The sequence below is a fragment of the Gossypium hirsutum genome, chromosome A07, assembly GCF_007990345.1.
Source record: "Gossypium hirsutum isolate 1008001.06 chromosome A07, Gossypium_hirsutum_v2.1, whole genome shotgun sequence".
NCBI lineage: Eukaryota > Viridiplantae > Streptophyta > Magnoliopsida > Malvales > Malvaceae > Gossypium > Gossypium hirsutum.
Window position 1 is genome coordinate 51,384,773 of NC_053430.1, and position 9,268 is coordinate 51,394,040.

Genomic DNA, 9,268 nt, shown 5'->3' on the forward strand with positions numbered 1-9,268 from the left:
GTTATCCTAATCTTTTGACTGGTAAGATTTTCGGGGATGAAAATTTCCTAAGGGGGGAGTTGTGACAGCCCTAATTTGACCCTAGTCAGAAAGTGGTTTCCGGACCACAAAACTGAGTCACGAAAATAATTAGATGTTATATTCTGTGCTTATTATATGTGAAAGTGCATGTGCGAAAATTTTCATTCTTTGATTTTGTCATTTGTATGTGAAATTATTAAATAGGACTTATGTGAAATTTTTTGAAAATGTGATAGGTTAATTTGAAGTGGCCAAATAATTTATGGTGTAAAATAGGTGGATTTGCATGTCAAATTTTCCACTTTAATTTATAATGGCAGGCCATAATGATGATGAGAAGCAATATATGCATTATATATTAATATTATAATAGTTAATGGCTTAAATTATGAAATAAAAGTTAATTAAGATAAGAAAAGATGATAAAAAGAAAAACAAAATGTTTTGGTTCATCTTCTTCCTTAGCTTAGCCGAATTTTAAAGAAGAAAAGGGGAGATAGCCATTCGGTCACCTTTGAGTTGGAATTAAGGTAAGTAATTCATGTTAGTTTTTGAGATTTTAGCATAATTTAAGCTAGTTACTAAGTCCCTTACTTAGCCCATGTTAAAAATTTTGAATTGTGTGGTGATATGAGTAATCGGCTATGGAAGAATTTGAAGGGAATGGTTGTTGTCTTCATGTTTTAATGAGTAATTTTGGATGAGTGAAGTTTGAGCTAGCTGAATGTTCATATAGGTACATTAGATAAGAAGGTGAAATTGGGTTGTGTGTATGTGTAGTTGCTGAATGTGAATTAAGATAACATTGAGTAATGTTGCGTTTTAAAATGATGAAATGGAGTTTTAAGCTTGATAGAATCTTGTTAAGAATGAATGAAAGAATATGTGTATTCGGCTATGGATGTTTGGATAATAAACTAGTGTGGATGCCTTGATGAGTTATGCTCAAATTATAAGTTGAATTTAAAGCTTGTTAAATTGCTCTTAATATTTCCGGATAAGTTACTTAGTTAAGCTTGTTAAATTTGCTCTTAATATTTCCAGACAAGTTACTTGGTTAAGCTTGTTAAATTTGCCCTTAATATTTCTGGATAAGTTTCTTAGTTAAAGAAAATTCTAAAGTACTTAGTTAGTTGATACTAGGTTAATGGTGTATGTATAAATTAATATAAACTTTGTATATGTACTAAAGGTTGTAGATGAATTCGGCCTTGGGAGAAATTTTGGTATAAAATGCTTGAATGTTAACAGGTTATTGCTTTAATGACCGAATGTGTCAATGGCTAATGCATAGACTATTGATCAATAAATGTTAAAAGGGAAACGTACATAAATACCTATTTGATGAGCTATATATATATTCGGCTATATGGTAAAGATATATATATGAAAATATGATAAGCCTTATGAGTTTTGTGTTTGTGTATGTGAACTAAGTATACAATGAATATTCGACTATAAGCTAGCTTGATGGGACCTTAATAAATTAAACTTTATTTGAATTAGCTCAAGAGCATAGAGAACCAAGGTTAGACAGGGGAAAAGAGAAAGTAGTTGAATAGCCAAACCGAGACTGCTCGAAAATATATTCGAGGTAAGTTTTAAGTAGTTAAATATATATAATATTCTATAATGACATGACAGATTATGAGAATTAAGTATTACTTGTCATATATGTATATGGCCGAATGGCAATTGTAATGGAAGTAAAATGTGATATGCTTTCATGATCAAATGATAGTGTTAGATGAATATGAGTAAGCTGTTACGTGTAAACTATCGAATGTTGAATGTGAGTAATGAAATGAGATAAAAGTGAATAAAATGTAGGATGATATATTCGAATAATGCTTGTACCCAATTTGGTGTGATTGTGTTATATGAGACTTGTTGATTTGAATATCGCATAGTATTATTCGGGCCTTTGAGCCTAGGAGGCTATAATGCCGGTGAGATACTATTCGGGCCTTTGAGCCTAGCAGGCTATAATGCCAGTGAGATACTATTCGGGCTTTCGAGCCTAGCATGCTATAATGCCAGTGAAATGATATCAGGCTTCGAGCCTAGCAGGGGAAATACCGGTGAATGAATTCAGGTTTTTAAACCTAGCAGGCTGAATGTCGATGATTTGATAAAAGTCTAAAACTAAGATACCTCGTGTTAGAACAACAAATGAATACATTCAATACATTAAGTTGGCCAGGTACGTATTATGTATTTATATGTGAGTATGATTTGAATTAAATCATAAGTGTATAATGTGATACATATGTAAATAAATGTTATATCTATATCTATGATCATGATATATTCGGTCAAGGTGTGAAAGTATGCGAAAATGTTCGATTTATTTATGCCATATGAATTCAGATTAAGTGAAATTAGAATGCTAATTGTGCATATGTGCTTGTGTATATTCGGCCAAATGGTAATATATCTAGAAAATGACCTCTTGAGAAATTGAATAATTGATGTAGAATTGAGTTTATTTGTTGCATTGCTTATAACTTACTAAGCTTATGAAAGCTTACTCCATTTGTTACGTTTCTCTATTTTATAGATTGTTGACTCTAGTCACCTGCTCGGAAAGGAATCGTCAGCAACTCGTCACACTATCTATCATTTGGTATTGCTATGTTTTGAAGCTAGTATGGCATGTATAGAATAGACTTAAGTGAATAGTATTTTTGAGATGTTGTTGTATATGGGCCATGTGAATATGGCATCTTTTAAATGTTTGTATAAAGTTTTCGAATGCATATAAAAGTTAATGTTCTTATATTAATGTGATTTTACATGTAACACCCCGTACCCGAGACCGTTTCCGGAGTCGAACACGAGGTGTTAACGGACTTAATTCATTACTTAAACAGTTCATACAATTCATTTTAAAATTTCCAGACAAGCTGGCTAACTGCATCATAGTCGCTTTAAAAATCATATCTCGAGTTCTGAAACTCGAAATCCAATTCCGTAACTTTTTTATGAAACTATACTCATATATCTATCTACTATTTTTTTTCTATAATTTTTGGTCAGGCCAATTAGTACATTTTATTAGTTAAAGTCTCCCCTGTTTCAGGGTTTGACTACTCTGACCTCTGTGTATTACGTATCAGATATCTCCCTGTACAGAGATTCAATGACTATGCCGTTTGTCTCTAATAAAACTATACTCAATAAGGAATCTGTACATATAAAGCATGACTTCTAATTATCTTTGTAAAATTTATGGTGAATTTCTGAAGTCAGAACAGGGGATCTAGAAATCGCTCTGGCCCTATTTCACAAAAATTTAAACATCTCATAAAATATAACTCATATACCTGTTTTGTTCCATCCATATGAAAATAGACTCATAATTCTTCAATTCCATTTTTTATTCATCATCTAATTGTATCTCTACTATTTTTAATGATTTTTCAAACTCACATCACTGCTGCTGTCTGAATCTATTTTATGGTAAATTTTACCTATTTCATGGTTTCCATGGATTAGCTAGCAATTTAGCATACATAACACCAAATATGATCATGATTAGCCATTCCAATGGCTAATCATTACCAAGCATTTCCATACCACTCAATAACCATATCATAAGACCATATATACAAAATGATTATAATGCTATACATGCCATACTCAAAATATACAAGCCATTATGCCAAGATGGTATACGGATAGTGTGAGCGTGCCTTCGACCGTTCCCAATTTTCGAGCTGGTTTGTCAAAACTATAAGGAATGAAAAGGAGGGAGTAAGCATAAATTCTTAATAAGTTCACATGCAAATAGCAAGTAACATAACCATATAAGCAAACATAAAACATCATTTGCATAATCATCACCAAGCCAAGACATTCATATCACATTTTCATTTATCATTTTACCATATTGTTGTTATATCGAGTTTTCAACCCGAGGGTTAAGTACATACTTGTTCAAAGTATTCATTTCACAACACTTACCAATACGTCCCTTTCATCTCGAGTATTCCTCCATTTGAGTAGAATTTTACCCGTTGAACACATCGGAATATAATTCGGATACATGGAAAGTTTGCACATAAGTGCCACATATGTAGCCAAGCTACCATGTAACCTGCCCATAAGTGAACTCGGACTCAACTCAATGAGCTCGGACGTTCGGATCCATAAGTGAACTCAGACTCAACTCAACGAGCTCGGATGCCTAGTTACATCTCTCGAACTCGGACTCAACTCAACGAGTTCAGACATTCGCATCCATAAGTGAACTCGGACTCAACTCAATGAGTTCGGATGCCCAAACATCCTAGTGACATGTCACTTGTATCTTAATCCATTCCTAAGGTTCAACGGGACCTTTTTCCCAATCATGTGTCTCAACCATCTTCTACGGAATGCCGATACCGATACTCGATAGTATTTCACATTTTCCAAGTATATCACACAATTTGACATATTATCAAACAATTATCACGAGTATAATATTTCATAATAATTATCATATCATTTAAATAACATAAAAACATTTAAAATAATAACTATGTTACCAACATTTACATATGAACTTATCTCGTATGTGAAAATGGCTACTTTTACCATTTCGTCCACAACTTGGTATTTTCCCCATTTTAGCCTGAATTTTAGTTTTCCTTGCTCTATCATTTAAAATATAGTCTAATTAAGACTCACATTATTCAAATTGACCCAAAATCATATTTTGGAAAAATTACAATTTTGCCCCAAAGCTTGTAAATTAAACTTCAGCCTATTTTCTTATGTTTTATGACATGCTGATCATTTTTCCCTTCTATGGCAACATCAAATTCTCACTCTAACATGTACTTATGACTATTAGGTATTTTTACCGATTAAGCCCTTTTGCTCGTTTTCACTTAAAATCAAGTAGCACAAGTTGTCTAACATAATTTAAAACCTCATATTCTATCATAAAACACCAAAATACACAAATTTCACCTATGGGTATTTTTCTAAATATAAATCCTAGGTTAAATTATTGCTAGCATAAGCTAAATCGAGCTACCGGGACTCCAAAAATGTAAAAATCATTAAAAACGAGGCTAGAACGGACTTACAATCGAGCTTGGAAGCTTGAAAAACCCTAGCCATGGTTTCTCCTTGCTATATTCGGCCATGGGGTTGAAGATGAGCAAAATTGGCTTTTAATTTTATATTTTAATTCATTTTACCCCTAAATGACCAAAATGCCCTTACTACTAAACTTTCCAAAAATTCCATCCATGTCCAATTTTTGTCCATAAACTTAGAAATTGGTAAAATTGCTATTTAAGACCTCCTAATTAATATTTCAAAACAATTTCATAATAGAAACTTCTAGAATGCAAGTTTTGCTAATTATTCAATTTAGTCCCTAATTTCAATATAAGCACTTTATGCATAAAATTTCTTCACGAAATTTTCACACAATCATGCAATCATATCATAGACCTTAAAATAATCATAAAATAATTATTTCTATCTCAGATTTTGTGGTCACAAAACCACTATTCCGACTAGGCCCAAAATCAGGATATTACAATACAAATGTGATATTTTGGGTTGGTAACACTTCATAACCCATTCCGGCGACGGATACGGGTTATAGGGGTGTTACACAACATGTACCTAATGGTTGCATAAATTAAGCACAAAACATCTATTTTTTAACTAACTTCATACCAAAAATTACCTTCATGTTCACATATTATAATCACACTCATTATTCCAATTTGGCCATTCAATATCCATTAACATAGCCTTAGCACAAATAGCCATATAGCACAAATAGCCATATATGCCAACTACAACTAATATACCAAAATAACCACACTCAAACATATCTAGGAACAACACATAGCATATGTTTTAACTACCATTCCATCTTCCACCGTTCAAACACCAAATATATATATGCTAACATAACAACATAATTCATCAAACATTAACACCATTCACTGGTGTTTGCCTTCATAACATTATATCAAGTCAAAATATTTATATTCACAAACCCAGAAAACAAAGTATCTAAACACGTAACTTATTAGTTCATCATTATACTAAGAACAACTAGACACACATATATATAAACATATATAGCCACATATACATGCCACAACCCTAAAGAGTTTAAAAGCTACCAACTATGATGGATAGTGTGAGCCAAAGATTCGATCCATCCAAAGTTAGCAAAAGTGATCTATAAAATGACACACAAACACATATAAGCTTATGATGCTTAGTAAGAACATAGCAAGTTAATTAACTTAACATTATTTTAATAAAAAACTTATTTTACATAATTGAAGTTACCGAAACGTAATCAAGGACATGTAAGTGCAAATCAAGGGTATTGAAGTACAACAGGGGCACGTATGTGCATTCAAGGTACCAAAGTACAATAGGGGAAAGTATGTGCAATCAAGGGTACCGAGGTACAAAAAGGGCACGTATGTACATTTAGGGATACCGAAGTACAACAGGGGTATGTATGTGCAATTAGGGCCAACGAAGTACAACAGTGCATGTGTGTACATTTAGGGGTACCAAAGTACAAAAATTAACTACTTAATTATAAAATACAAAATGCATATGGAAATTTAATTATACAATTTAATACTATGAACTTACATCGGCAAAAAATGCGTAGGAGTACGACCGGCTAATCCGCGACTTTCGCCTTCCGTCGATTTAACTCCGGTTGAGATTTATCTTGATCTAAATAAATAAATTCAACCAATTTAATAACTATTCTATTCAATTCAATCCAAATTCACATTCATCTTTTTTGCAAAATTACACTTTTGCCCTAAATATTTTATTTTTTTACAATTTAGTCCTTAAGCTCATAAAATGAAATTCATGCAATTTCATCCATACCCAAGCCTATCCAAACTTCATACAAGCCCCTAGAAACCCACTTATTTTAGTATTTCACAAATTACACCATGAATATTTCACATTTTACAATTCAATCCCAAATTGAGAAGTTCATCAAAAATCACTTAACAAAAGTTGTTTATCTAACAACAACTATCTATTTTCTTATAGTAAACATAAAAAAACATATATTCATTCATGGCACAACCCTAACCTTTTAATATTTTTACAAATTAATCCCCGGGCTAGCTAGATTAAGCTACAACAATCCTAAAAGCATAGAAATCATTAAAAATGGGGTGAAAACGTACTTACATGCAAAGATACTATGATTGAACCTTCAAAAGCACAATAATGGAGATTTTTTCATCTTTAGTTTCGGTTGAAGATGATTAGAAAGATGATACATTTTTCTTTCATTTTAGTTTTAATTACTTTTATTTACTAATTTAAATATTTAACCTTAAGTAATAACTTTTAAAACCATTATATAAGTGTCCATATTTGTCCACTAATAATACTAGTAGTCTAATTTCCATTTAAGGCCACTCACATTCCAAATTCATAGAAATTAGGAACTTTTTTATAGAACTCTAATTTTATACTTATGCAATTTAGTCCTTTTTATCAAATTAAGCATGCAAACGGTAAAATTTCTTAACGAAATTTCTATACGATAATACTAACATGTTGTAGATAATAAAATAATAATAGAATAAATATTTTCACATCAAATTTGTGGTCCCAAAACCACTATTCCAATTTTACTAAAAATAGGTTGTTACATGGCTAAGGTCCTGCATTTCTTATAGATACTCTACAGCTTGTGTGAGTAGCATCATGTAGCTTACATTTTAATCGATAACTTATGTGAGTAGACCCATTTCACATCTCATGTGAGCTACGATGTAAAGGAAAGGAAAAGAAAAAGTTATGATTATATGTTTAGCACACTTCGTGTGAGCTTTCTCGTGTATCCGATGTTATTCTGAATGGTTCAATAGGTATGAAAAGGGAAGGAACAATAAGTATTCAAATGACTTATGTCATGAATCTATGAAAAGGAATGAAAAGGAAATGTTCAATGAAAGCATGTTTATGTTCATGAAATTGATGATTTCAAGTGATGTTGCTCATGTATAATGACTTATCTTATGTTAATTCAAGTGAATTATGAATTGATGCACTAACATGTATTGTTGATGATGCTTAGGCTTGTGCCAAGCTTATGGTTGGATTGTATCATGTTTAAAATTTAAAGTTATGCATTGAAATGGTAAGTTATGTTCATGTTTTATGAACTTACTAAGCATTATATACTTATGTAGTTTTCTTTCCTATGTTTTATAGACAATCGGAAGCTTGATCAGTTTTGGAAGCTCGTTAGAGATCTATCACACTATCCAACGATTATGCTGGTACTTTTGACCTTCTTGCCAATTTTATAATGGCATGTATAAGTGGACTTGTGTTTGAGTGTTGGTTGATGTACTTTTGGTATTTTTGATTCCTTGTTGGTATGTGTCAATATGGCTAAGTTTTAATGCATGTCTCAATGGCTATTATGCTATGTGATGGAATAGCTTTAATGTGGTCAAGATAAGGTAAGTTTTGAAATGATATTGGACTTGATATGTATGTATGAAATGTGGTACTGTTTCAATGATTAGGTAAGATTTGGTTGAATGCAATTGAGGTGCCTTGTTGGCATATTGGTTGGATGGATTAATGGTCTAGTGAATTGGTTATTTTATGCATGTTTTGGTATGTTTTGATGCCTTGGTCATGGGTGCAAATTGCTTATACGTACATGCTTGCAATAGGTGATTGGAAATGGTTATATTTTGTCAATTTCATATCCACACAGCCTAAGACACGAGTGTGTGTCTTAGCCATGTAATATCCCGAATTAGGGTCTAGTCAAAATAGTGGTTTTGAGACCACAAATCTAAAATATAAATAATTATTTTATGATTATTTGGTGGTACATGATATAATTTCATGCTTGTATGAAATTTTCATGAAGAAATTCTACGCCTAAAGTGTTCAATTTAATTTTAGGGACTAAATTGAATAAGTTGTAAAACTTGTGTTCTAGAAGCTTCAAACATGAAATTGCACTGGATCATTAATTAGAGGCCCTTAAATAGAAATTTGACCAAGTTCTAAAATCTTGGAAAAAAATGGGCATGAAAAGGAAAAATTGGAAAGAAAGGCCTTAAAGGCATTTTTGTCTTTTGGTAAATAAAAGAATAAAAAGGGAAATATCAAGTCAAAATGGTTTCCATCTTCCTCCTTGTGTGCCAAAATTTACAAGGGTTCCATAGCTAGGGTTTTCAGCTTTTCAAGCTTGATTGTAAGTGCTCCC